Genomic DNA, 26,552 nt, shown 5'->3' on the forward strand with positions numbered 1-26,552 from the left:
GGTGAAAAGATACATGGCGACATGTCATAGGCTTCAAGCCTATCATTGAAGTATAAATCTAAGGGAGAAGGGGGGACTTTTTCCATGGTATGGTGTAACATTTGGGAAGATCATATTGATAATGTTATTTATACTTTCAGTCCAGATAGTTCAGATATTATCACTAGGGTTATATATGCATTGAAGAATATAAGGGATGCGTTTGGGAGATCTGAGGGAGCTGGATGGTCAGCGAAGTCTTGGTTGCAAGATCAGTTAGGCCCAATAGGAGCAGTGATGGTTCAGATTTTAGTTGCAGCTCTGATAGCGTTGTGTGTGATGTTTTGCTTTTGTACTTTGTTACTGACCTTTGCAAAAGCTATGATATTGAGATAGGTTGGAGAGTGATGCCTGGAGACAACACTCAGATGCCGTTGTTGACTGTTCCTGATCTGGATGGAGATGGACAAGGGGGTCTGGATGGAGTACTAATGGATAAATATCCTTTTTGTTTATTTGATCATTTTTCAATTTGTTTTTTTCAATATTAGGGTGATTTTAGTATGATTTTATGAATCAAAGGGGGGAAGTGTATGAATGAATAATTATCCTAGGTCATTATTCTATCATTTAATGTGATTCATACATCATTTATATATCATTTTTATATTCTTAGTTGATATTGATGTTTAATTTGAAAGTGTTGTTTTGCAAAAGATACTGTTTGGTCTTTTCTTTTCTTCCAGAAGCATTTGGGGGAATATGTGGAGATTGAAATACTCAAACAAGGACAATATGAAGGGACAATGTGAAAGGACAATGACTGGAGGAGATGAAACAAAGAGGGTGTGGAAAGATTCCGATTCCATCATCAACAATCCATTGGAAGTCGAGACTACGGGGAGATGAAGTGTAGTGGACTACATTCCAGTGTCTGCAATGAAATATAGACATATTTGCATGTGTAATACATACAGTGGGGAAAAAAAGTATTTAGTCAGCCACCAATTGTGCAAGTTCTCCCACTTAAAAAGATGAGAGAGGCCTGTAATTTTCATCATAGGTACACATCAACTATGACAGACAAAATGATTTTAAAAAATCCAGAAAATCACATTGTAGGATTTTTTCTGAATTTATTTGCAAATTATGGTGGAAAATAAGTATTTGGTCAATAACAAAAGTTTCTCAATACTTTGTTATATACCCTTTGTTGGCAATGACACAGGTCAAACGTTTTCTGTAAGTCTTCACAAGGTTTTCACACACTGTTGCTGGTATTTTGGCCCATTCCTCCATGCAGATCTCCTATAGAGCAGTGATGTTTTGGGGCTGTCGCTGGGCAACACGGACTTTCAACTCCCTCCAAAGATTTTCTATGGGGTTGAGATCTGGAGACTGGCTAGGCCACTCCAGGACCTTGAAATACTTCTTACGAAGCCACTCCTTCGTTGCCCGGGCAGTGTGTTTGGGATCATTGTCATGCTGAAAGACCCAGCCACGTTTCATCTTCAATGCCCTTGCTGATGGAAGGAGGTTTTCACTCAAAATCTCACGATACATGGCCCCATTCATTCTTTCCTTTACACGGATCAGTCGTCCTGGTCCCTTTGCAGAAAAACAGCCCCAAAGCATGATGTTTCCACCCCCATGCTTCACAGTAGGTATGGTGTTCTTTGGATGCAACTCAGCATTCTTTGTCCTCCAAACACGACGAGTTGAGTTTTTACCAAAAAGTTATATTTTGGTTTCATCTGACCATATGACATTCTCCCAATCCTCTTCTGGATCATCCAAATGCACTCTAGCAAACTTCAGACGGGCCTGGACATGTACTGGCTTAAGCAGGGGGACACGTCTGGAACTGCAGGATTTGAGTCCCTGGCGGCGTAGTGTGTTACTGATGGTAGGCTTTGTTACTTTGGTCCCAGCTCTCTGCAGGTCATTCACTAGGTCCCCCCGTGTGGTTCTGGGGTTTTTGCTCACCGTTCTTGTGATCATTTTGACCCCAGGGGGTGAGATCTTGCGTGGAGCCCCAGATCAAGGGAGATTATCAGTGGTCTTGTATGTCTTCCATTTCCTAATAATTGATCCCACAGTTGATTTCTTCAAACCAAGCTGCTTACCTATTGCAGATTCAGTCTTCCCAGCCTGGTGCAGGTCTACAATTTTGTTTATGGTGTCCTTTGACAGCTCTTTGGTCTTGGCCATAGTGGAGTTTGGAGTGTGACTGTTTGAGGTTGTGGACAGGTGTCTTTTATACTGATAACAAGTTCAAACAGGTGCCATTAATACAGGTAACGAGTGGAGGACAGAGGAGCCTCTTAAAGAAGAAGTTACAGGTCTATGAGAGCCAGAAATCTTGCTTGTTTGTAGGTGACCAAATACTTATTTTCCACCATAATTTGCAAATAAATTCATTAAAAATCCTACAATGTGATTTTCTGGATTTTTTCCTCTCAATTTGTCTGTCATAGTTGACGTGTACCTATGATGAAAATTACAGGCCTCTCTCATCTTTTTAAGTGGGAGAACTTGCACAATTGGTGGCTGACTAAATACTTTTTTTCCCCACTGTAATTGTGTCATAGCCTTAGGGATTAATTTTTGTAGAAGGATATTTGATGTTATTGAATACATGTGAGGATCTTAGATGTTTTTGTTTATTTCGTTGATGCTTAGGGACAGGGAGTCTAGGCAGGGAGAGGTCCACTGTAGGGTCCAATGGGTTGACCAGCCTTAGAGTGGATATTTTTTGGATAGGATTTTGTTTGCAGGGGCTTACATGTGTATTTAATTGCATCATAGTTTCAAATGCATTTACATTGTTTATGAGTTTATCGGGAGTACCTAGGTAGTTGCCTGGGGCAGAGGGACCGTGAGAGAATTTTACTGTCTTGATTGATGGATGGATCTGGAAAGATGGCTGCCGGACAGTTTTTCGCTCTTACACTCCATACAGATTTTTTCATATTTCATAGTAATGTATTCACACTTCATAAACAGTTATTCATATTTCATAGAAAGGTATTTACACTCTAGAGAATAATGTTTTTGGTTTATTGTTAAAGATACTCAATAAGATAAATTGTCACTTGTCATAATCCTATTCTGTTTGTTTTCGAGACTGTTTAGTCTCGAAGGGGGGAATATCGTATATGAAGATTATGACGTTGTTAATGTTTTAAGTGGAACCGGAGAGGACGTTGATTTTAGTATCAAGAGGGAATGTTTTAGTGTAACGCCACATACAACAGACAGGAAGTGTGTTGTAGACAGGGGATTGGACAGTAGAGGGAGCCCCCACATCTTGGGGAGATTATATATACTGGGGGAAAAACGAAGAAGAGTCAGAAGCATTCAGATTAATTTGGGAAGGTGCTTCTCCAGACACCGCGGGTCTGTAACTTATGCTGTAAACGTGTGATATTAATAAAAGCCTCTAATCACGGTGCAGCCTAAGCGGACTCTTTGTTGACAGCAATAACCACCAGCATTCGACGCGATACCACACAGACAATCAAAGATAAGATAAATGTATTGATTATGTACATTATATTACAGATCCACACTGGGTGTTATCATGCAGGTTTTACATGTGGTGAAGATGGAACTCAGTGGAGAATGGTGGTAGAATGGAGGTATTTCCATTGACTTCATTTACTGTTAGATTGAAGGTGAAGGAGAAAAGAAAGGAACATTAACTTCCATTTATCAGCAGTGACACAGCATGAAGACCATTTCACAAATATGACATAAATCAATTGTTTTGATGGTATTGCAATCAAATGGTGCCATATGGTCTAACCAATGCAAACTTACCATTATCTTAGTATCATAGGTACTTTTGAAGTCCTGCATTTCATAATTTGGGATAAAAGCTTAAATTAAAAGGGGATTACATAGAAGGAACAGTTACACCAACAGTTGTCATGACAAAATATGAAACCTCAAAGTCCTTAACAAATTTTGATAGCTATCATATGTTAATGAATAACGGAATTGTCACGATCGTTATGAGAAGCGGACCAAGGCGCAGCGTGATAGACGTACATACTTTTATTAAGTGTACACAACACGAACAAAAACAAAAAACGAGACGTGAAGTCCTAGGTAATACAACAAACCATACGGAACAAGATCCCACAATCAACTAGTGAACACAGGCTGCCTAAGTATGGTCCCCAATCAGAGACAACGAGCTACAGCTGTCTCTGATTGGGAACCACCCTGGCCAACATAGAAATAAACGATCTAGAAAAAAACCCATAGAAAACTAAACATAACAAGTCCACACCCTGGCTCAACATTTAAGAGTCCCCAGAGCCAGGGCGTGACAGTACCCCCCCCCCCCAAAGGCGCGGACTGCGACCGCGCCAACCAAACACAACAGGGGAGGGGCCGGGTGGGCATTCCGCCTCGGAGGCGGATCCGGCTCCGGGCGTGACCACCACTCTCCCTCTACCCCCCCGTAGCACCCCTGGTCTGGTCCCGCTGGCCGGAGCTGGACTGGACACCGGTGGAGCGGATTGCTCTGGCTCCGGAGTGGAGCAGCTGACCGGTGCCGGACCAGGCACCGGTGGAACAGTCACGGACCGTGCCGGACTGACGACGCGCACCACTGGCTTGGTGCGGGGAGCAGGAACGGGCCGGACCGGGCTGGCGACGCGCACCACTGGCTTGGTGCGGGGAGCAGGAACGGGCCGGACCGGGCTGACGACGCGCACCACTGGCTTGGTGCGGGGAGCAGGAACGGGCCGGACCGGGCTGACGACGCGCACCACTGGCTTGGTGCGGGGAGCAGGAACGGGCCGGACCGGGCTGACGACGCGCACCACTGGCTTGGTGCGGGGAGCAGGAACGGGCCGGACCGGGCTGACGATGTGCACCACAGGCTTGGTGCGGGGAGCAGGAACAGGCCGGACCGGGCTGGCGACGCGCACCACTACAGAAAATAACCCTATTTGGTAAAAGACCAAGTCCATATAATGGCAGGAGAAGAGACATGAAGGCCAATCCGGAAAATGTCAAGAACTTTGAACGTTTCTTTGAAAGTTTCTTCAAGTGCAGTCGCAACCCTGAATTTGACAGTGATTACATTTCCCCAGCCCCACCAAACAGTGTCAGGTCAGGCTGACGAAATAGAAGATTGTACCTTTAAATAGAAAATAGGTTAGTTTGAGATGCTTCCTCAGTAGGAGGGACTACATATCCTATAACTAACCACCTGTCACGATTCTCTAAAGCAGAACCCAGAAGCAGACCAGGACAAGGTGAGTAGAGAGAAGGGGAGTATTTATTTAACGACTCAAATGTGGAAGCAGGATAATCCAGGAGACGGAGCGGGCAGCGGAGGTGAGTTGGTGGAAGTGAATAGGCAGATCCAATGATGTCACAGAAGCCACCGACGACCAGGCAATGGTGGAGTGAATGTTCCGGGAGAACAACTGTAGACAGAGTAAACGGAGGTAAGTACACGGCAAGCAAAAAGTACAAAACAACAAAACTAACTCTAGTAACTTTGAGGCTGATACGCTGACACAACATACTGTTCATGGCTAACGATCCGGCAGGGAATGGATGTCAGGTCAGAGCTTATGAAGTGGAGAGGTGATGATCAGGACCAGGTGTGCAGATAGCTGATGAGATGCAGGTGCGGGTAATGGAGAGATCTCCCGCCTAGCTTCGTCGCCCGGCAACCAGACGGTTCAGGAACCTCAGGAAACAGACTCCAGGACAGAAAATAGGCAACACAGGCAGAAACAGACTCAGGAAGCGGGATTCATGACAGTACCACCATCGGGAGTCAAAATTGTTTCATTTATTCTCAATTGACGATGTAGTGGTAGAAATATTTGACTAATAGATAATCAACTCAAAAATATCTCTCAAGACACCGGAGCTTGTGAATTCAAGAATTTAGACTTTATTGCATAACAAAGCCTGAGCTTGCTCCATGGAACAACTGTCTCTCTCTGGCTTAGAGATCTCTTATATACACACATATGAAAAAAAACATGCATACATTCCTAACTTTTTTTTTGTTCTGCACTCTGCACCACCCCTCTTTTTCAACGTCCAGCTGTTCACACAATGTCCACTCCAAAATGACATGAATGTTTTTTTTCTATATGAAGCCTCTCATTCTATCATTCTATTGGCTGCGTGGCTTAGGCCCCTTCTTAAAAAACTAATGTAATGCACACTGTTTAAGAGCCTCTGTGAAAGAACACATGCATTCATTTAAAACACAGCATATTCTACATGTCTATATTCCTTATTTAAGCATGTATCTGAATTATAAAATATCAAACATGTTTATTATATTTTACCTTTGGCATCTCCCTACATGTGCCATAATGATACATAAAATAATCCTATATAATCCCCCCTATGGGACATTCCCACAATGTCCCAAATAATACAAAGATTAATTTTTAAAATGAATGTAAGCATGTGCATTTACATATTCTTAGCCTTGCCATATGTGGTTTCATTTCACACGCATATATTTAAACCAATATATCTTCCTCATTACTTGACTCATCCTGATGAGGACCCATAGCCCAGTCAGGTATTGGATACAAGTCTGCAAGGTTTTCCTCTAAATTAACCTCCACATTTTCCTGTTGGGCTTTGTAACCATGGCAGGCCCATCCACCCCCAGGAACAACTCCATACAGACATTCAGGATTCCCAAATGGACAGTCCATTGGTCCTCCTTTAACATTACAAGATTTCCCATATTTATTAACATACTGTCCTGGAGCTCCCTGAACTGGGTGTATTTCTTTGTCTGAACTAATAACAATTGTCTGTACAGTCATTTGTTTTACTGTGGTTTGAATCAAAAGTGATTTTAACAGAGGTAGTATACAACAAAACACTACTCCCATTACTACAAGTGATATTCCTGTCATTATTGCCATTTTTGTAAACATTGCACCCCATTTTCCCAAAGTTAATTCCATCCAGTCCCAAACATGAGCATCATACCCAGCATTATCCTTAACCTCTTTTCGTAGTCCCTTGAGTTTAGTCATTGCTTCAGTGAAAGAACCATCCGGGGCAGTATTAATGGGGATAAAAGTACAACATTCATCTCCAAACATAACACAAACTCCACCTTTTTCTGCTAATAGCCAGATTAGAGCCTGCCTATTCTGCCATGCCATTCTACTGGTAGCCTGTACTTACATTTACATTTTACATTTTACTTGCTCTCCTAAAGCTGATAATGCAGAGTCTGTGTAATTAATAAACCTTTGTTGATTATAATAAATATAATTGATCCATTCTAAGTTTTTGTTGGTTGTAATCCAGACAAATATTGATTCAAATCCTGCTTTAATTTCATCTCTTGCCTTATATTCATTTGGAATTCCTCTGGGTTGACCTATTGCATCCAAATATACACTGGGGTCATGTTCATATGATCTTTTTAACCTTTTATTATTATTCTGTGCATCCCTATTTGTTGTTTGGTCTACCTCCCACTCCGATATAACCACCTCCTGAAGCATTTTTTATTTTATTTTTTTATTTCACCTTTATTTAACCAGGTAAGCCAGTTGAGAACAGGTTCTCATTTACAACTGCGACCTGGCCAAGATAAAGCAAAGCAGTGCAATAAAAACAACACAGAGTTACATATGGGGTAAAAAACATAAAGTCAAAAATACAACAGAAAATATATATACAGTGTGTGCAAATGTAGCAAGTTATGGAGGTAAGGCAATAAATAGGCTATAGTGCAGAATAATTACAATAGTATTAACACTGGAATGCTAGATGTGCAAGAGATTATGTGCAAATAGAGATACTGGGGTGCAAAAGAGCAAAATAAATAACAATATAGGGATGAGGTAGTTGGGTGGGCTAATTTCAGATGGGCTGTGTACAGGTGCAGTGATCGGTAAGGTGCTCTGACAACTGATGCTTAAAGTTATTGAGGGAGATAAGAGTCTCCAGCTTCAGAGATTTTTGCAATTTGTTCCAGTCATTGGCAGCAGAGAACTGGAAGGAATGGCGGCCAAAGGAGGTGTTGGCTTTGGGAATGACCAGTGAGATATACCTGCTGGAGCGCAGACTACGGGTGGGTGCTGCTATGGTGACCAATGAGCTAAGATAAGGCGGGGATTTGCCTAGCAGTGATTTATAGATGGCCTGGAGCCAGTGGGTTTGACGACGAACATGTAGTGAGGACCAGCCAACAAGAGCGTACAGGTCACAGTGGTGGGTAGTGTATGGGGCTTTGGAGACAAAACGGATGGCACTGTGATAGACTACATCCAATTTGCTGAGTAGAGTGTTGGAGGCTATTTTGTAAATGACATCGCCGAAGTCAAGGATCGGTAGGATAGTCAGTTTTACGAGGGCATGTTTGGCAGCATGAGTGAAGGAGGCTTTGTTGCGAAATAGGAAGCCGATTCTAGATTTAACTTTGGATTGGAGATTCTTTATGTGAGTCTGGAAGTTGAGTTTACAGTCTAACCAGACACCTAGGTATTTGTAGTTGTCCACATACTCTAGGTCAGACCCGTCGAGAGTGGTGATTCTAGTCGGGTGGGCGGGTGCCAGCAGCGTTCGATTGAAAAGCATGCATTTAGTTTTACTAGTGTTTAAGAGCAGTTGGAGGCTACTGAAGGATTGTTGTATGGCATTGAAGCTCGTTTGGAGGTTTGTTAACACAGTGTCCAATGAAGGGCCAGATGTATACAAAATGGTGTCGTCTGCGTAGAGGTGGATCTGAGAGTCACCAGCAGCAAGAGCGACATCATTGATATACACGGAGAAAAGTGTCGGCCCAAGAATTGAACCCTGTGGCACCCCCATAGAGACTGCCATAGGTCCAGACAACAGGCCCTCCGATTTGACACACTGAACTCTATCTGAGAAGTAGTTGGTGAACCAGGCGAGGCAGTCATTTGAGAAACCAATGCTATTTAGTCTGCCAATAAGAATGCGGTGGTTGACAGAGTCGAAAGCCTTGGCCAGGTCGATGAAGACGGCTGCACAGTACTGTCTATTATCAATCGCGGTTATAATATCGTTTAGGACCTTGAGCGTGGCTGAAGTGCACCCGTGACCAGCTCGGAAACCGGATTGCATAGCGGAGAAGGTACGGTGGTATTCGAAATGGTCGGTGATCTGTTTGTTAACTTGGCTTTCAAATACTTTCGAAAGGCAGGGCAGGATGGATATAGGTCTGTAGCAGTTTGGATCTAGAGTGTCACCCCCTTTGAAGAGGGGGATGACCGCGGCAGCTTTCCAATCTCTGGTGATCTCAGACGTTATGAAAGAGAGGTTGAACAGACTAGTAATAGGGGTTGCGACAATTTCGGTGGCTAGTTTTAGAAAGAAAGGGTCCAGATTGTCTAGCCCAGCTGATTTGTAGGGGTCCAGATTTTGCAGCGCTTTCAAAACATCAGCTGTCTGAATTTGTGTGAAGGAGAAGCGGGGGGGGCATGGGCAAGTTGCAGCAGAGGGTGCAGAGTTGGTGGCCGGGTTAGTGGTAGCCAGATGGAAAGCATGGCCAGCTGTAGCAAAATGCTTGTTGAAATTCTCGATTATTGTAGATTTATCGGTGGTGATAGTGTTTCCTAGCCTCAGTGCAGTGGGCAGCTGGGAGGAAGTGCTCTTATTCTCCATGGACTTTACAGTGTCCCAAAACTTTTTGGAGTTAGTGCTACAGGATGCAAATTTCTGTTTGAAAAAGTTAGCCTTTGCTTTCCTGACTGCTTGTGTATATTGGTTCCTAACTTCCCTGAAAAGTTGCATATCGCGGGGGCTATTTGATGCTAATGCTGTACGCCACAGGATGTTTTTGTGCTGGTCAAGGGCAGTCAAGTCTGAGGAGAACCAGGGGCTATATCGGTTCTTAGTTCTGTATTTTTTGAATGGGGCATGTTTATTTAAGATTGAGAGGAAATTACTTTTAAGGAACAACCAGGCATCCTCTACTGACGGAATGAGATCTATATCCATCCAGGATACCTGGGCCAGGTCAATTAGGAAGGCCTGCTCGCTAAAGTGTTTTAGGGAGCGTTTGACAGTGATGAGGGGTGGTCGTTTGACCGCGGACCCGTTACGGACGCAGGCAATAAGGCAGTGATCGCTGAGATCCTGGTTGAAGACAGCTGAGGTGTATTTAGAGGGTATGTTAGTCAGGATGATATCTATGAGGGTACCCATGTTTACGGATTTAGGGTTGTACCTGGTAGGTTCGTTGATAATTTGCGTGAGGTTGAGGGCATCTAGCTTGGATTGTAGGATGGCTGGGGTATTAAGCATATCCCAATTTAGGTCACCAAGCAGTACAAACTCTGAGGATAAATGGGGGGCAATCAATTCACATATGGTGTCCAGGGCACAGCTGGGGGCTGAGGGGGGTCTGTAGCAAGCGGCAACAGTGAGAGACTTATTTCTGGAAAGGTGGATTTTTAGAAGTAGAAGCTCAAACTGTTTGGGCACAGACCTGGATAGTATGATAGAGCTCTGCAGGCTATCTCTACAGTAGATTGCAACTCCACCCCCTTTGGCAGTTCTATCTAGACGGAAAATGTTATACAGTGGGGAAAAAAAGTATTTAGTCAGCCACCAATTGTGCAAGTTCTCCCACTTAAAAAGATGAGAGAGGCCTGTAATTTTCTTCATAGGTACACGTCAACTATGACAGACAAATTGAGGAAAAAAAATCCAGAAAATCACATTGTAGGATTTTTAATGAATTTATTTGCAAATTATGGTGGAAAATAAGTATTTGGTCACCTACAAACAAGCAAGATTTCTGGCTCTCACAGACCTGTAACTTCTTCTTTAAGAGGCTCCTCTGTCCTCCACTCGTTACCTGTATTAATGGCACCTGTTTGAACTTGTTATCAGTATAAAAGACACCTGTCCACAACCTCAAACAGTCACACTCCAAACTCCACTATGGCCAAGACCAAAGAGCTGTCAAAGGACACCATAAACAAAATTGTAGACCTGCACCAGGCTGGGAAGACTGAATCTGCAATAGGTAAGCAGCTTGGTTTGAAGAAATCAACTGTGGGAGCAATTATTAGGAAATGGAAGACATACAAGACCACTGATAATCTCCCTCGATCTGGGGCTCCACGCAAGATCTCACCCCGTGGGGTCAAAATGATCACAAGAACGGTGAGCAAAAATCCCAGAACCACACGGGGGGACCTAGTGAATGACCTGCAGAGAGCTGGGACCAAAGTAACAAAGCCTACCATCAGTAACACACTACGCCGCCAGGGACTCAAATCCTGCAGTGCAAGACGTGTCCCCCTGCTTAAGCCAGTACATGTCCAGGCCCGTCTGAAGTTTGCTAGAGTGCATTTGGATGATCCAGAAGAGGATTGGGAGAATGTCATATGGTCAGATTAAACCAAAATAGAACTTTTTGGTAAAAACTCAACTCGTCGTGTTTGGAGGACAAAGAATGCTGAGTTGCATCCAAAGAACACCATACCTACTGTGAAGCATGGGGGTGGAAACATCATGCTTTGGGGCTGTTTTTCTGCAAAGGGACCAGGATGACTGATCCGTGTAAAGGAAAGAATGAATGGGGCCATGTATCGTGAGATTTTGAGTGAAAACCTCCTTCCATCAGCAAGGGCATTGAAGATGAAACGTGGCTGGGTCTTTCAGCATGACAATGATCCCAAACACACCGCCCGGGCAATGAAGGAGTGGCTTCGTAAGAAGCATTTCAAGGTCCTGGAGTGGCCTAGCCAGTCTCCAGATCTCAACCCCATAGAAAATCTTTGGAGGGAGTTGAAAGTCTGTGTTGCCCAGCGACAGCCCCAAAACATCACTGCTCTAGGGGAGATCTGCATGGAGGAATGGGCCAAAATACCAGCAACAGTGTGTGAAAACCTTGTGAAGACTTACAGAAAATGTTTGACCTGTGTCATTGCCAACAAAGGGTATATAACAAAATATTGAGAAACTTTTGTTATTGACCAAATACTTATTTTCCACCATAATTTGCAAATAAATTCATTAAAAATCCTACAATGTGATTTTCAGGATTTTTTTTTCTCAATTTGTCTGTCATAGTTGACGTGTACCTATGATGAAAATTACAGGCCTCTCTCATCTTTTTAAGTGGGAGAACTTGCACAATTGGTGGCTGACTAAATACTTTTTTCCCCCACTGTAGTTGGGGATGGAAATTTCAGAATTTTTGGTGGCCTTCCTGAGCCATTTGTACTCTAGCACATACTCCCTTCCATCCTTTAAGCAAAGTAGCTCTAATCCTTTGTCCTCCACATACCCAAAATAAATCTGCCACTGCCACCGATTGATCCTCATAAGGAGAAATCAATGGCATTGCCAGTGTTTGCTTCTCACATTCCCCAGGGTCACCCGGCCCTCCATTTGTAGCTATTACCCCAGTACTTGATCCTGCTGCCTGATAAACTGCTCTGTGGGGTGTATCTGCATTCCAGGACGTATCATTATTTAGGTGCCATGTGGTCTCACACTTTCCCTTAAATTTTCCCAAATCGTGCTCCCCATCCGTTTTATTGTAGCATTCATAATTTAGATTATAGTCTATACGGTATTTTTCCGGTGCTTCCATTTTTCTGGGCTCTATTCTGATATCTATTTTTTTTACACCACTCTCCCCATCCTGTTTGATTATAGAATCTGTAATGATAGGGATTTCCCAAAAATGATAAACATTCTGCAGGACAGTAGGGCCTTTCTCCTCTTTTAAGATGACAGTAACTTCGTTGGAAGTTAGCACAGTCCTTGTAACTGTGTGGACTTGGTATTACTATCAATTATTTTAATGGAGAAGGAGCACATACTAAACAATTTGTTTTTCTATTAATTATTTTAGCTGAATATTGTGCCCATTTGTACCAATCATTTTGCATGGCCCCCTCCCATAGCCTTTCTATTTTTGGTGATGCTATTATTACTTTCGGTATTACTGTTGGGGCTGAGGTAGATTGTCTATTTTCCTGACTTCCCCAGTTTGTTAAAGAATCCCATACTTTTTGAAAAAACCCATTTGTTCCTATTTTTTCTAATCCTGTCTTTGTTGGTTCAACTGCTATAGTACTTAGTGGTTCTTGGGTAGTGGTCATAGTTACCTTAACTATTTCAGGTTCTTCCTCCTGTCTAGATTGGTGTTTGGAAATAGGATCAATGTCCATTGTTGTTGTACTATTTCCTTCTAACCCTTTAACACTATCTATTTCCAATATGTACTTTGCATTATTTTCTTGAGTCAATTCCTTAAAGGTAATTTCCCAACTAGTGTCTCCTTTGTTTACTTCTATTTGACAGCCATATTCATCCCAGATTGCTTCTCCTCTTGTTTGATGTTTAGCCCACCCACAAAGTGATTTTTCTGGCAGAGGTTTTATCCTACGTATTGAAAAGGATCTTTGAGTTTCTTCAACTGTCAGTACTTGCGCTGGAATAGAAATACTAGTTCGAGCTATCCCCAATGGTACATGCTTTTTTATTCTATTCTTCAATCTAACTTTAGGGGCCAATTTCTTAAGCACTGATGGAATCATGATATGTTTAGCTTGTTTTATATCCATTATTTTTCCATGTCTATTTACTTTTGGCACAACTTCTACACAATGATTTTTTAGACATTTTATTCTAAACATTACAAATCCTTCAATCTGACATTTCCCCAATCTAGGCCATCCTGTATACGATACTTGTTCTTTGTTTATAACAGCAAGTCTTCCTGGCTCAGTAAGACTATCTCTAGAATATTGTATAGTTGTAGGCAGACCCACCACCATCTCTCCTAGGTTAACTGCTATTACCGTTAGAGCAATTCCACAGTTCTTAAATTGTCGGAGATCATGTGAGGGCAGAGAAGTCAATTGTGGGAAAGTCTCTTTCCTCAACAGCAGAGGAGTCTCTTCCTTCAATGGTAGAAAGATCGCTTCTTCCTCCTTCTCCTGTTGTCCCTCCACTCCCTGGGTGTCTGCTTGTGTTTGGGGGATCTGCCATGGCAGGCATCCTATCAGCAGTATTCCCCACATCATCAGGCCCCACCTCCCGACTCTCCGGATTTTCAGGTGGGAGTGCCTGTTGTCCTTCGACGTTGGCACTTGGACTCGTGCATGCTTCTTCTTCTTGGACTCCATCTGATGCCTCGACATCCTCCTCTTCCCCATGGCTCGCCGATGGCAGACCGGTTCTCTTCGGGACCCTGGTGCAGTGGTTTAGATGGTACCACGTCGTGCTTCCTTCCACCTGTACTGCTGTGGGCGTCGCTCGGATCACCGTATATGGTCCTTCTCTCCTGGGCTCGTTCCACTTCCTACGAAACACTCGGATGTAGACTTGATCTCCTGGAATCACCGGCCCTGTCTCCTCTGGTCCAGGTTCCGGTTCTCGCCCTTTTTCCTGGAGATAGATCACTTTATGTATAGCAGTTAGTTGTCTTACATATGCTTTAAGTTCCATCTCTAATTGTTCCAATGAGGGTCCTTTGTAGGGCCCTCTTAGACCTGGCACTGGCATGGGTCGACCCGTAAGCATTTCATGCGGGGTTAGATGCGTATTTCTGTTAGTTTGCATGCAATAACTCATCAATGCTAGTGGTAGTGCATCCACCCAATTGAGTTTTGCACTAGCACAGATTTGATTCAGTTTAGCCTTGAGGGTGCCATTAATTCTCTCAACCATCCCCTGAGATTGCGGCCGATACACACACCCTAATCTTTGCTTAATCCTTAGCTGCTGTAATACTTGCTTCACTGTTTTCTGAATAAACGCTGATCCATTGTCTGAACTGATTTCTGTTGGTATTCCGAATCTGGGTATTACTTCTCTAGTTAGAAATTTGATTACTGTTCCTGATCCTAGATCTACTGAGGGTACTGCTTCTACCCATCTACTGAATCTATCTATGATCACTAGCATGTACCTTTTGCCATTCACCTTTTTTATCATATCTACATAGTCCATGACTAAATGTCGAAATGGTCCTTCAGGAACCGGTATGTGCCCTATGGGCGTTGTTATCCCTTTCCTTACATTGTTTTGTGCACACACCTCACATCTTGCTAATGCCTCATCTATTGTTGCCTGTAGGTATGGAGACCAGTATCCTTGTTTTTTAATTTTCCTTACTATTTCCCCCCTTGCGCAACGGTCAAAACCATGCGCATCAGTTATCAGTAAGTTGAGCAACACAATGGGTGCTACTATGGTTCCTTCATGTGACCTCCATAATCCCTTCACATCTTTGGTGGCCCCTCTTTTGTACCACATAGTCTGTTCATAAGGTCCTGCTCTTTCCTGCATCCTTATTATATCGTCTGGCTGTGGCATGGATTCAATAATGACCATTGGTGCTGTTAACACTGGGACGGTGCATCTAGATGCCTTTCTTGCAGCTTCATCATGCATTGTTTCCTTTAGTTATAAATCCTTTTCCTTTTCTATGCGCCTGACATTTCACTATCGCCAATTTAGTGGGATACATTAACGCCATCATCAATTCCACAATCTGCTCGTGGTGTTGTATGGGTGTACCATCGCTTTTCTTGAACCCTCGCTGCTTCCAGACTGCCCCAAATAGATGACACACCCCATGTGCATATGCTGAATCGGTATAGATATTAACAGTTTTTCGTTTTCCTAGGATGCAAGCTGCAGTGAGTGTTTTTAGTTCAGCCAACTGGGCTGAGCATGGCTGTGGACAGTACTCTGCTATCACCTCTTTGAAACTTTCTCCTTGTTTTTGCACTACTGCATAGCCTGCATGATTTCCCACATGATCTTTATAACAGGATCCATCAACAAAATACTCTTCTATGCACTCTTCCCCTAGGCTGGACAACGGGGTTGACTCTAAGTCTGGCCTTAGTCGAGTAAATGTCAATGAATCTGCTACACAGTCATGTGCTTGCCCCTCAAACTCTAAGGGGATTCTTTCAGCTGGGTTTACTGTACTGCATTGTTTAATGGAAACATCCGGATAGGTCAATAGAGTCATGTATTCCAAAGTTCTAGCATTGGTAAGGACAAACTTCCCTTGTTCTATTAGTTCCACTATTTTATGGTGTGTATATATTATTACCGGGTATCCCATAGTAATTGTGGACGCTTTGTCATATGCATATTGTAATGCAGCTAGACCTTGATAACAGGGTGGATATCCCTGGGCAACAGAATCTAGTTTAGAACTATAATACGCAATAGGTTGTTTTCGTCTTCCACTGCATGTCTCTTGCATAAGTACCGCTGTTGCATACCTATCACATCTATTTGCCACATACAACAAGAATGGTTTTGTGTAATCTGGGGCTGCTAGAGCCGGAGCTGACTGTATTTCCTTCTTTATTGTTTCGAACGCAGTCAATGCATCACTGTTCCATTCCAGGCTTGCTCTAAGGTCTAGTTGTCCTGCTTCTTTCATGATTTCTCGTAGAGGAGCAGTTTTAACTGCATACTCCTCTATCCAGTCTGAGCTGAATCCAGTCATCCCTAAGAACGTCATCATCTGAGCAACTGTTTGAGGTAGTGGTGCCTTGCTGATTCCTTCCAATTGTCCTGGTGCTATTGCCTTTGTTCCATGTGCAATTGTTCTTCCTAGATATTCAACTTGGGATTGGCAATACTGAAGTTTCTTTTTTGACACCTTGTGTCCTCCTTCTGCCAGTCGCTTTAAAACCTTTATAGAATCAGCATGGCATTGTTCTAAGGAGGTAGCGCAGATCAACAGGTCATCCACATACTGGATCAATGTTCCTTCAAGTATTAGATCTTCTAGATCTACTCTTAACACCCGATTGAACAAATGAGGAGAATGCTTAAATCCCTGTGGAGTTCGAGTATATGTAAGTTGTTTACCTTTGTAGGTAAATGCAAACAAGTGTCTGCATTCTTCTGCCAGGGGCACACAAAAAAATGCTCCACATAGGTCAATCACTGTGAAGTACTTTGCTTCTGGGGGAACATTTGTGAGTAACGTATGAGGGTTTGGAACATCAGCAGGCCAATCTTGTACTATTTCATTTATGGCCCTTAAATCATGTACCAGCCTCCACGTTTTCCCATCTGCTTTAAGGACCGGCAACAAAGGTGTATTGCAACAACTTTGTGTTTCTATTAGTACTCCTGCTTTTATCAGTCCTTCAATTGTGCCACTGATGCCCTCTTCTGCTTCAGGTTTCATATGGTATTGAGCCCTCCAAGGGGGTTTAACATGTGGCTTTGTTTTGACAAACACAGGACTTGCCGATTTTACCAATCCAACATCTGTATCATGTTGTGACCATACCTCCTGAGGTATGTTTTTCTCCATTTCCTGTTTTAGCTTGTCCTCCAATTCTGTTACTTCCCCTAGCTGTGTTAGCTGTTGGGATGTAACTTCCACTGCCCTGGGGTCCCCAGTCATTATTGTAGTATAGTGTATCTTGATTAAGGCTTTATCTTTCGAGTGATAAATCAGTGGATTTTCTGTTTTGTTCCATTGAATTGTTTTTGCTCGCATCATCATGGTGCCCAAATCCTTAGCCTCCATTCCCTTGTTCACCAGCAAGGTAATGTGTGGGGCAGCTTCAGAAACATTATACCATTTTGCCACAAAGTCTGAGCCATCCATGTCCGTCACCTCCATTGCTACTCCTTGATTTCCTATAATTATGTACTGAGACATTATAGGTACTGATTTCCCATTTGTATTTAACAACCACAGTTGCTCTAAAAGATCATCACGATAGGGATCATATTGCATGGTGCAGTGAAATTCGGACTTTCCTCTTTCCGCTTCTGGTATCTGAGCCTGAATAAACCTACCCCATTTCTTTACTACTCTATCTACTTCTGTCTCAATATCCCCTAACCAATAGACATTTGCTGTATCCTGTTTCATTACCATTTGTAAGTTTAACCCTGCCCTTTCTATAATTACTCCTTCAGAGGAACATCGAATTTGTATACCCATTTTGCATAGGGCATCTCTTCCCAATAGATTGACAAATCAAATCAAATCAAATCAAATTTTATTGGTCACATGCGCCGAATACAACAGGTGCAGACATTGCAGTGAAATGCTTACTTACAGCCCTTAACCAACAGTGCATTTATTTTAAACAAAAAAAGTAAGAATAAAACAACAACAACAAAAAAGTGTTGAGAAAAAAAGAGCAGAAGTAAAATAAAGTGACAGTAGGGAGGCTATATATACAGTAAAATAAAGTGACAGTAGGGAGGCTATATATACAGGGGGGTACCGTTGCAGAGTCAATGTGCGGGGGCACCGGCTAGTTGAGGTAGTTGAGGTAATATGTACATGTGGGTAGAGTTAAAGTGACTATGCATAAATACTTAACAGAGTAGCAGCAGCGTAAAAAGGATGGGGTGGGGGGGCAGTGCAAATAGTCCGGGTAGCCATGATTAGCTGTTCAGGAGTCTTATGGCTTGGGGGTAGAAGCTGTTGAGAAGTCTTTTGGACCTAGACTTGGCACTCCGGTACCGCTTGCCGTGCGGTAGCAGAGAGAACAGTCTATGACTAGGGTGGCTGGAGTCTTTGACAATTTTGAGGGCCTTCCTCTGACACCGCCTGGTATAGAGGTCCTGGATGGCAGGGAGCTTTGCCCCAGTGATGTACTGGGCCGTACGCACTACCCTCTGTAGTGCCTTGCGGTCAGAGGCCAAGCAGTTGCCATACCAGGCGGTGATGCAACCAGTCAGGATGCTCTCGATGGTGCAGCTGTAGAATTTTTTGAGGATCTGAGGACCCATGCCAAATCTTTTTAGTCTCCTGAGGGGGAATAGGCTTTGTCGTGCCCTCTTCACGACTGTCTTGGTGTGTTTGGACCATGATAGTTCGTTGGTGATGTGGACACCAAGGAACTTGAAGCTCTCAACCTGTTCCACTACAGCCCCGTCGATGAGAATGGGGGCGTGCTCAGTCCTCTTTTTTTTCCTGTAGTCCACAATCATCTCCTTTGTCTTGGTCACGTTGAGGGAGAGGTTGTTGTCCTGGCACCACACGGCCAGATCTCTGACCTCCTCCCTATAGGCTGTCTCATCGTTGTCGGTGATCAGGCCTACCACTGTTGTGTCGTCGGCAAACTTAATGATGGTGTTGGAGTCGTGCCTGGCCATGCAGTCATGGGTGAACAGAGAGTACAGGAGGGGACTGAGCACGCACCCCTGAGGGGCCCCCGTGTTGAGGATCAGTGTGGCAGATGTGTTGTTACCTACCCTTACCACCTGGAGGCGGCCCGTCAGGAAGTCCAGGATCCAGTTGCAGAGGGAGGTGTTTAGTCCCAGGATCCTTAGCTTAGTGATGAGCTTAGAGGGCACTATGGTGTTGAATGCTGAGCTGTAGTCAATGAATAGCATTCTCACGTAGGTGTTCCTCTTGTCCAGGTGGGAAAGGGCAGTGTGGAGTGCGATAGAGATTGCATCATCTGTGGATCTGTTGGGGCGGTATGCAAATTGGAGTGGGTCTAGGGTTTCTGGGATTATGCTGTTGATGTGAGCCATGACCAGTCTTTCAAAGCAATTCATGGCTACAGACGTCAGTGCTACGGGTCGGTAGTCATTTAGGCAGGTTATCTTAGAGTTCTTGGGCACGGGGACTATGGTGGTCTGCTTGAAACATGTTGGTATTACAGACTCAGTCAGGGACATGTTGAAAATGTCAGTGAAGACACTTGCCAGTTGGTCAGCACATGCTCGGAGTACACGTCCTGGTAATCCGTCTGGCCCTGCGGCCTTGTGAATGTTGACCTGCTTAAAAGTCTTACTCACATCGGCTACGGAGAGCGTGATCACATAGTCGTCCGGAACAGCTGGTGCTCTCATGCATGCTTCAGTGTTGCTTGCCTCGAAGCGAGCATAGAAGTGGTTTAGCTCGTCTGGTAGGCTTGTGTCACTGGGCAGCTCGCGGCTGTGCTTCCCTTTGTAGTCTGTAATAGTTTTCAAGCCCTGCCACATCCGACGAGCGTCAGAGCCAGTGTAGTATGATTCAATCTTAGACCTGTATTGACTCTTTGCCTGTTTGATGGTTCGTCGGAGGTCATAGCGGGATTTCTTATAAGCGTCCGGGTTAGAGTCCCGTTCCTTGAAAGCGGCAGCTCTACCCTTTAGCTCAGTGCGGATGTTTCCTGTAATCCATGGCTTCTGGTTGGGGTATGTACGTACGGTCACTGTGGGGACGACATCATCGATGCACTTATTGATGAAGCCAGTGACTGATGTGGTGTACTCCTCAATGCTGTCTGAAGAATCCCGGAACATGTTCCAGTCTGTGCTAGCAAAACAGTCCTGTAGCTTAGCATCTGCGTCATCTGACCACTTTTTTATTAACCGAATCACTGGTGCTTCCTGCTTCAGTTTTTGCTTATAAGCAGGAATCAGGAGGATAGAGTTATGGTCAGATTTGCCAAATGGAGGGCGAGGGAGAGCTTTGTATGCGTCTCTGTGTGTGGAGTAAAGGTGGTCTAGAGTTTTTTTCCCTCTGGTTGCACATTTAACATGCTGGTAGAAATTAGGTAGAACGGATTTAAGTTTCCCTGCATTAAAGTCCCCGGCTACTAGGAGCGCTGCATCTGGATGAGCGTTTTCCTGTTGATTAATGGCCTTGTACAACTCATTCAGTGCAATCTTAATGCCAGCATTGGTTTGTGGTGGTAAATAGACAGCTATGAAAAATATAGATGAAAACTCTCTTGGTAAATAGTGTGGTCTACAGCTTATCATAAGATACTCTACCTCAGGCGAGCAAAACCTCGAGACTTCCTTGGTATTTGATTTTGTGCACCAGCTGTTGTTTACAAATATACAGAGACCGCCACCCCTTGTCTTACCAGAGTCTGCAGTTCTGTCCTGTCGATGTAGCGTATAGCCCGCTAGCTGAATGTTATCATTGTTGTCGTTCAGCCACGACTCCGTGAAACATAAGATATTACAGTTTTTAATGTCCCGTTGGTAGGATAACCGTAATCTTAAATCGTCAATTTTATTCTCAAAAGATTGAACGTTGGCTAATAGGATTGATGGGAGAGGCAGTTTACTCGCTCGCCGTCGGATCCTTACGAGGCACCCGGATCTGCGTCCGCGATATCTCCGTCTCTTCCTCACGCGAATGACGGGGATCTGGGCCTTGTCGGGTGTCTGTATGATATCCTTCGCGAACGCCTCGTTGAAGAAAAAATATTCGTCCAATGCGAGGTGAGTAATCGCTGTCCTGATATCCAGAAGCTCTCTTTGGTTATAAGAGACGATGGCAGAAACATTATGTACAAAATAAATTACAAATAACGCGGAAAAACACACATAATAGTACAACTGGTTAGAGGGCTGTAAAACGGCAGCCATCTTCTTCCGGCGCTGTGTTGTATCAGAACACAGGGGTGTGTTCTGATACAAGTATAGGGAGGGTTGCGGATTTGTCATCCGCTGTCAGGCGAACTGGAGCTGTCATTGGAATTAACTGCGTTTGTCCCGAGAATCCTATAGTTTTTGCATATTTGCCAGACATGGGGAGGTGAGAGGCATAATTTGGACTTATACAAGTGTAAGTGGCTCCAGTATCAACCATCATTGGTGTGCCTCTGTTCTCTATTTGAACCTGCAGCATAGGTTCTTGATCAGCTTGTGTAGTTAGTACTGTAAACTGACCCTCCCCGGTAGGATTCTCTGGGCACCCCTAGTACCCCTGATTAGGCCCAGCCCATGGATTCACAGGACCTTGGATTTGTTGCTGATTTTGTTGCCAGCCGCCAGGTTGCTTCCCACTATTTTGGTTTTTGTTCCCCTGTTGTTGCCAGGGGTTTGTGGGGCAGTTTCGTCTGATATGCCCTTGCTGCTGGCATCCCCAGCAAATTCCAGGTTGCCCTTGTGGGCCCTGATTTCCTCCTTTTTGATTATTTTGCTGAATTTTTTGTTGTTTATTGTTATTATTCCATTGCCGGGGTTGTTGTGCATACACATTCACTACTGGTACTGTGGGTTGTACTTGGGCCTGTGGCGCGGGAGGCAGATATGGCCCTCCTGGAGTAACTGCAGCCATCATTCCTGTTTCATTCGCAGGTGCTGTTACTGGGGCCTGGATTTTCTTCTTCCCTCTGTTTGTCAGTTCTTCCAATTGGAGTTGAGTCAGTTTCCTCTGAATGTCTCTCCCCTGCTCCATAAGTCTCTGTTCATCCTTTCTGTGTTTTTCTACTGCATGTATCACATGGTCACAGAATTCTTTGTGTGTCTTTGAGGTTAGTCCCACCACATCCTCCAGCCTGCTTCTTACTGATTGGGGCATTCCGAAACGCCAAAATTGGCGTTTCGGAATAGAGTTGTCATCAGTGGGTCCCCTTCTGGATCTCGTTCCGTTTCCAGTCCCCATCGTTTCATCTGTTCATGTAGATAGGCAGCTGGATTCTCAGTTTCTCCCAGTGTCCCCCCTTTCAGTGACTTGGGGTCAATTCTCGCCGGGTATTCCAGTCTTAGTGCTTGCCAGACTTCGGGGCGGTGTGAATCAAAGTCCATCCCATCTCCTTGTGGGTCACTCACTTCTCTACTCAGGTCACTGTTCCCCAGTATATCCTCCATCTTTGCCTTTCCAACCACCCTTGCCAACAGTGCCTTCAGATCCCCCACAGCCAGCAGTTTCCCCATGGTCTGTTCCTCAAAAATCCTAATCCATTTTCCCGCCCCATCATGCAAATCTGGCAGACGGGCAACCAATCCTTCCAGGTCCTGTGATCCCCACGGAACATAGTGAGCCTGGGTACCTTTTATCAGAATTGGATATTGTCCCTTATATTTTTCAGGTCTTCTCAATGTTCTCCTATTGCGCAATCTTTCTTCCCTTACGCCTTGATTGCAATCTCCCCATATGTCAGCTGCTGCTCCTTCCTCCTCTAGCTCTCTGCCTGTATGCTGTATTACCTCACTTTGCTCCCTCTTTTTTTCTTCCTTTTCTCTCAACATTCGCCTCATCCTGTCCATTTCTCTCTCTATTTGTTAGTTTGTTGCTTCAATTTCTGCCATTTCTTCATCTGAGAGTTCTCCATCATTTCTCTTCGTCATTTTCATTCTTCCCAATGCTTCCCTCAGCTCTCCATAGCAGTCCAATCTATTTGGCTTGATTTCTACCCTTCGCTTGATTCCTTCTGTTTCCTTTGAGTCTTTTTCCATCCTTTGGGAGGATGTAAACAAAGGTCTTTCTTCTTCCATTTCTATTTCTCCTTTTATTGATACTACTCCGGACACCTGGGGATATTGTCCACCAACATATGGTGGGGGTCCCACAGACCAATCTGCTTTCTTTTTGCTTGTTTTCTCATCATCTTTTCTCAACATGTTTCTGGCTTCTCGCATGTTCTTTAGCAATCCTTCTCCTTCCATTTTGAACATGTTGAGTACTTATTTTTCTCTTTCTTTTTTGACGCTTCTCTTCTTTCCTGTGTCTTTTGCTTTATGGTTCTTTATCAGTGTTTCCATTTCCTCACACACCGAGACATCAAATGTTCCTCCTTCTGGCCATTTGGTGCCCATTTTCCTGGTGCGTTTCTCCCATTTTTCAGATGTTTTCGCTATTTCTTCCTTGCCTAAGGGATACCTGGCACTCAGTATTTCTACCGCCGTTTTATTCATATTTATGGCCTATATTTTTTAACTTCCTTTTTAATATATTTTAGTATTCCTCCTATTTATTTATTCTTATATTAGTATTTGTTTTTATTGTTTAGACTATTTGTGCTTTTTTGATTATTGTTTGGTTAGAACTTATTTATTATTAATGGGCATTTGACAGTCTCCTTATATCATAATAATATTTCCTGATGTCCACTTTTGTGTGGACACCTCATAAATCTTTCCCTTCCTCGTGTTTTTATCTTAGCTTTAAATCACTCAGCTATATTCTTTATGTAATAATAAAATGGTTTATCCTGATGTCCACTTTTCTTTTGTGTGGACAACTCATAAATCTTTCCCTTACTAGTGTTTTTTTTCTTAGCTTTAAATCACTCAGCTATATTCTTTATGTAATAATAAACTAACTTATCCTGATGTCCACTTTTCTTTTGTGTGGACAACTCATAAATCTTTCCCTTCCTAGTGTTTTTTCCTTAGCTTTAAATCACTCAGCTATATTCTTTATGTAATAATAAAATGACTTATCCTGATGTCCACTTTTCTTTTGTGTGGACAACTCATAAATCTTTCCCTTCCTAGTACAGAGATTTTCACACTCACTTGCACTCTCACTCTTTTACTCTTTCACTCTTGGTGTGAGACCGGGTGCGTCCTTCTTACCAGGTTACACTCAAGCAACGGTCCAGAAAAGGTGCGCCAACCTTTCTCCACCAAACACAGAGATTTTCACACTCACTTGCACTCTCACTCTTTCACTCTTTCACTCTTGGTGTGAGACCGGGTGCGTCCTTCTTACCAGGTTACACTTAAGTAACGGTCCAGAAAAGGTGCGCTAACCTTTCTCCACCAAACACAGAGATTTTCACACTCACTTGCACTCTCACTCTTTCACTCTTTCACTCTTGGTGTGAGACCGGGTGCGTCCTTCTTACCAGGTTACACTTAAGTAACGGTCCAGAAAAGGTGCGCTAACCTTTCTCCACCAAACACAGAGATTTTCACACTCACTTGCACTCTCACTCTTTCACTCTTTCACTCTTGGTGTGAGACCGGGTGCGTCCTTCTTACCAGGTTACACTTAAGTAATGGTCCAGAAAAGGTGCGCCAACCTTTCTCCACCAAACACAGAGATTTCAAACGACCTCAAACACAGCTTCTCTCCTCAACACAGAAAATGAGCTGTTATCTGCAGGATTTCTTATTATTCTCATTCATATAGATGAGCAGCCACTTGTGCCCAAATGAATCAGACAGTTGAATGACTCACAGCCGCCAAAGTAAACCACTCACTCACATAAGATGAGCAGACCTACTCTTATTTAACACTTTCTCAAAAAAATTTAAGCCCTTGTGACTATTTAACCCATTCACCTACTCAGGATGACCGGTGTTACTCCAATTTATGGTGTCACCTACGCCGGATGACCTAACTTTTTTACCTGATCGACCCTAACTAATTTTGGCATCACCACAACACAGGATGATGCCCTTACCTGCCCGTTCAGTCCTCTGGAATTTTAGCTCTCCAAAGCGGTATCCACAGGATTTATATTTATTTAGCCCAGGTGTTACACTTTCTCTACACACCTGTACTTCTACTACGTTTTCCTAAGCGACCTGTCAATTCCGCCCTATTTTTTCCGTTGTACTTCCTCAACACAAAAAAAGGAGCGGTATTACACAGGATTTCTGCCTACCTAAGCAGCCTATAAACGATACAATTTCGCTACACGTTTATAGCGGTATTCGAAGGACTTAACATGTTATTGTCTGATCGCTCAACCAGCTGGACAGCCGCCCGTGTCGAAATGACCCAGACAGAGCGATCAGCAAAATGAATCAAATGAATCGACCGAATCGAACAGACGCATCAGATGAGCAACCGAGTGACCCCGACGATTGAACGCACGAGTTGAGCAGTCGAATCAAACAGATCAATCAGACTGTCCAACTCAGCAACCCGAATGAGACAGATTAATCATCCAACCTGACCACAATCTATCAAATCACAATGGATTAAACAGAATCAGTAGCAGGATGAACAATTGAATCAAATGTTTTGAAGAAACGGTTCAGACGAACAACCGAGTGTCATTGACAAGTACAAGACGCGTCAAACCGTCGGTTTAGTCAAACAGATGCATTCATACTGACCAAATGATCAACTCAAACGAGACAGATAACCCACCCCACTCAACAACAATGACTGACCCATACCAACCCAGGCAGACCTATTTATACTATTTTCTACTTATTGCAACCCTCGAGGCTTTTCATCATTTAGCATGTATTTTAAATTCAAAAGCTCCCAGTGTCTAATTTTCTGGTTCTTATATTTGGAGAGACCTACTAGGTGTTTTCTGCAGATGTTGCCGAGCCCCGGATCGAACCACACAAACGTTATACTATATAAGTAAGAACTTGGCTTACCTCTTAAAAGCGGCCGCTTTTGTTTGTATGGTCCGTCCAAGCCATTTCACAACTGCAGATGTACACCGTCACTGATCCCTATTTTTCAACTCCTGGACAAGCTCGCCAAATTATGTAGTGGTAGAAATATTTGACTAATAGATAATCAACTCAAAAATATCTCTCAAGACACCGGAGCTTGTGAATTCAAGAATTTAGACTTTATTGCATAACAAAGCCTGAGCTTGCTCCATGGAACAACTGTCTCTCTCTGGCTTAGAGATCTCTTATATACACACATATGAAAAAAAACATGCATACATTCCTAACTTTTTTTTAGTTCTGCACTCTGCACCACCCCTCTTTTTCAACGTCCAGCTGTTCACACAATGTCCACTCCAAAATGACATGAATGTTTTTTTTCTATATGAAGCCTTTCATTCTATCATTCTATTGGCTGCGTGGCTTAGGCCCCTTCTTAAAAAACTAATGTAATGCACACTGTTTAAGAGCCTCTGTGAAAGAACACATGCATTCATTTAAAACAC

Source organism: Coregonus lavaretus (genome assembly GCF_964263955.1).
Source record: "Coregonus lavaretus genome assembly, chromosome: 3".
NCBI classification, from domain to species: domain Eukaryota; kingdom Metazoa; phylum Chordata; class Actinopteri; order Salmoniformes; family Salmonidae; genus Coregonus; species Coregonus lavaretus.